The sequence below is a fragment of the Limulus polyphemus genome, unplaced genomic scaffold (assembly GCF_000517525.1).
Source record: "Limulus polyphemus unplaced genomic scaffold, Limulus_polyphemus-2.1.2 Scaffold994, whole genome shotgun sequence".
NCBI lineage: Eukaryota > Metazoa > Arthropoda > Merostomata > Xiphosura > Limulidae > Limulus > Limulus polyphemus.
This window is the reverse complement of record NW_013666604.1, coordinates 355,288-359,407: the sequence shown is the minus strand read 5'-3', so window position 1 is coordinate 359,407 and position 4,120 is coordinate 355,288. Positions and strand designations below refer to the sequence as shown.

The window sequence follows — 4,120 nt, the reverse complement described above, 5'->3', positions numbered from 1 at the left end:
ATATCTGCAAGTTACTAATACAAGAAACTGGTGTCAGTCAACATTTAAAAACTTTAAATGACGTAGTTAAGTAGAATGCGAAGTAGCAGGTTAACTAGCAGGTTAAGGTTAACTAAACAATAGAAAGAATAAACGAATTGAAAACAAAACCATAACTAAATAAAAATAGAATTTGCTACCTCGCATTCCTTCCCCCTTTCGAAAAAAGAAAGGGATTACATTAATCACCGTCTGTAAATTCCCAATTTTCGTATCCTCACTTTTAAGGACCTCATTATACGGACACCATGAATCCTGACCAGTTTAAGTACATATACCTTAGAAAGAAAAAGCGTAGTGTTCTCAAATCTTCAGCTTCTCTACCTTCTGCTCCGATTCAGGTTACTGTAAGTTAAGTACAAAGACCAGCTAAGCTACAATAAACTATTTAGATCAATAGATTTAAAAGCATGTGGTCATTATTTACATACTCTTTAACAACATTAGCATCTACAAGTCACCGTTATGGGAAACTGGTGTCAGTCTAATGACTAAAATTGATGTGAATAACTAGACTGAGAATTAGCGTTTACAAGTAAAACTAAATAGTCACAGCTTAACTAAATGAGAGAATGAATAATAAATGAACGGTAAAAAACATCTATTTTACCTCACACTCCTTCCTCCTTATGAAAAAAAAAAAGGGATTGCATTAATGATTGTTTAAAATTCTAAATTTTAGTGTCCTTACTTTTAACGCCCTCATTATACTGACATCGTCAATCCTTAACAATTTGAATACAAATACCTTTCAAGGCTAAATCATTCCCTTTTCTTCTATATTCGGCTTTAGCTTCCGGCTCTAGTTCAGTTCAACGCAAGTTCTTGTGTTCCAAGACCAGCTAATCTGTGATAATTAACTAAACTACTCACATCAAGAAATCAGAATTCATGTGATAATCACGTGCACACTTTCCCAACATTAATATCTGAACGTCACCCCTACGGAAAATCGGCTGCAGTTTGATAATTTATATAATTTTAGAAATTGATGTGGTTTACTATAATGCGAGTTAGAGTTTAAATGTAAATTAAAAATACAGATTAACTAAACGATAGAAGAAATAATTCAATGGTAAACAAAAGCATAAAATAAAAACAATTTGCTATCTCGCACTCCTTTTCGTAAACCGAAGTGATTACATTGATTACTCAAAAGTACAAATTTTGTATCCTTGCTTTTAAAGACCTCGTTATACTGACATCATGAATCCTGCCCAGTTTAAGTACATATACCTTACAAAGAAAACTCGTTCATGTTCTTCTATCTTCACCTTCTCTACCTTCCGGCTCAAGTTACGGGACGTCCTCGAGTTCAAAGACAAGCTAAGCTGCAATAGTTAACTAGTTAGAACAGATTAATTCATATGATCAATTTACATACTATTTACCAATGTTAAATATCTGTACGTCACCGATATGGGAAACTGGTGTCAGTCTGATAACTCGTGGAATCTGAAAGTTAATGCGATTAGCTAGGACGTGAGTTAGCGTTCAAGTGTAAACTAAAAATTGACAGATAAACTAAACGATAGAAAGAATAAGTTAACTAAACAAAACCATAACAAAATAAAATAGTTTGCTACCTCACACTCCTTTCGAAAACCGAAGTGAGTACATTAATCACTCCCAATCCAATTTTCGTATCCTTACTTTTAACACCCTCATTATACAGACACCAAGAATCCTTTACAGTTTCAGTACAGATACATTACAAAATGAAATAATTCATTCTTCATGAATTTATCTTTTCTACTTTCCTGCTCTGGTTCACTTTACAGGAAGTTTTCGAGTTCAAAGACCACTTACGTTAGGCAGAGGACATAAATGACTCATCAGCACGTTACGTCGAAGGATGAGAAGTGGACACACCAGAATAAGTCCTTTATTTTTATGGAAGGGAATCCGCAATCTAAAAGCCTTCTTGTACCATTTAAATTTTCTGGAACGACATAAGACGATTACCATTTTCTGATGTAGAAAAAAAATTCACTGGAAAAATTCATTTTAGAAATGTAAAATTGTCCTATTAACACGATATAACCTAATTTATATAAAGATGGAGAAACACAAGTCGCAACTTAACTATTCATTCAGTCTTCAAATATGTTCTGGAGTGACTCTTACTGAACTTTATTCTATGTATTCTTAACGATAGTAGTGAGTTTCCTACTTTTAATTTTGTTCGAAATATACCAACGGGTACAAGCTTCTCGCTGTATCTTCCAATGTTTTTCAACGTTGGATGTTGCTTTCTGTATAACATTTCTAGATATTTCTGTTCTTTCATGTACGGTTCCAGGTAATGTTGGATATTTTGTTTCCAAAAAGTCCTTTTTTGACCCCTTATAAACTATCAAATAGCCTGCATACAGTATGCATGAGCCAGAACTTTCCACTAACACGAAAGAAAAACATACCATCAATAACAGTTTAATACTTATATAAATAAATAGAAAAAGGAACGGATGAAAAACGTGTATAAAACATCGAATAACAACAAAAAATCTTCATCGCTATCTCACGTGAGAAAAGTTATTAAAACTTATGACAAAGTCTTTATTCAGAATATTAAATTAAAAATTTTACAACTTCAATATCTGCAAGTCACCGGTAATGGAAACTGGTGTCAGTCTCATAACTTTTAGAAACTTTAAAATGACGTAATTGATTAGAATGCGAAGTAGCGTTTAAACGTAAAACAAATGTTACAGGTAAAATAAAAGATAGAAAAAATAATAAATGAACAGAAAACAAAACCAAAACGAAATCAAAGTAGAGTTGGCTACCTCGTATTCCTTCCCCGTTCGAAAACCGAAGTGATCACATTAATCACTGCTTATAAATTCCCAATTTTAGTATCCTTACTATTAATGATCTCATTATACTGACACCATGAATCCTGCCCAGTTTAAGTACATGTACCTTACAAAGAAAAGGCGTAGTGTTCTCAGATCTTCAGCTTCTCTACCTTCTGCTGCGATTCAGGTTACGGGAAGCTAAGTCCAAAGACCAGCAAAGTTGCTATAATTAATTAGATGAAGAGATTTGAAATAATGTGATCATTATTTATATACTCATTACCAACATTAACAAGTCACCGCTATGAGAAACTGATGTCGGTCTCATAATTAAAATTTTAAATTGATGTGAATAACTAAAATGCAAATTAAAAATTTACAGATTAACTAAATGATGATAGAATGAGAAATGACTAAACAAATTCAAAACGAAATAAAATTAAACTTTCCATTTCACACTCTTTCCCCTTTAGAAGTGATTACATTAGTCATTTTAAAATTAAGTCCTTACCTTTAACGTTATTCTGACATCCTACACGGTTTAACTACAGATATAGTACAAGGAGAAACCATTTTTATATATTCGACTTTCTCTTTCGGTTCTAGTTCACCTTAACGAAGTTCGAGTTCTAAGACCAGTTAATTTGTAATAATTATATAACAAATCTTGTACATACTCTTTACCAATATTAATACCTGTACGTCACTGATAGGGGAAACCGATGTCAGTCTCATAACTCATATAAATTAAAAATTGATGAGATTAGCTAGAAGGTGAGTTAGCGTTGAAGTGTAAATAAAAATCCAGAGCTTTACTAAACGATAGAATGAATAAACGAACGGTAAAGAAACCCATAACAAAATAAAAATAGAATATGCTATCTCACACTCCGTCCGCTTTAGACAAAGAATATGATAATATTAAATCACTGCTTATAAATTCCCAATTTTCGTATCCTTATTTTTAAGGTCCTCGTTATACTGACATCCTACACGGTTTAACTACAGATATAGTACAAGGAGAAACCATTTTTATATATTCGACTTTCTCTTTCGGTTCTAGTTCACCTTAACGAAGTTCGAGTTCTAAGACCAGTTAATTTGTAATAATTAAATAACAAATCTTGTACATACTCTTTACCAATATTAATACCTGTACGTCACTGATAGGGGGAAACCGATGTCAGGCTCATAATTCATACAAATTAAAAATTGGAGTGATTAGCTAGAAGGTGAGTTAGCGTTGAAGTGTAAATAAAAATCCAGAGCTTTACTAAACG

At 32.5% G+C, this 4,120-nt stretch overlaps 1 long non-coding RNA gene across 3 annotated transcripts in view; it reads right to left on the bottom strand.

The window, feature by feature from the left end:
• LOC111086290 overlaps positions 1 to 3,000 on the bottom strand; it is a 6,825-nt gene extending 3,825 nt beyond the window's left edge. The window contains exons 1-4 of one of the 3 annotated variants that reach the window (XR_002611019.1): positions 2,965 to 3,000; positions 2,213 to 2,437; positions 1,849 to 1,981; positions 788 to 1,370 (exon numbers count right to left, since the gene is read on the bottom strand). This is a non-coding gene — a long non-coding RNA (uncharacterized LOC111086290). Of the gene's footprint in view, positions 1 to 787; positions 1,371 to 1,848; positions 1,982 to 2,212; positions 2,570 to 2,964 lie in introns of those variants that run through there. The other 2 variants (XR_002611020.1, XR_002611018.1) reach the window with 2 other exon arrangements.
• Positions 3,001 to 4,120: the final 1,120 nt, after the last annotated feature.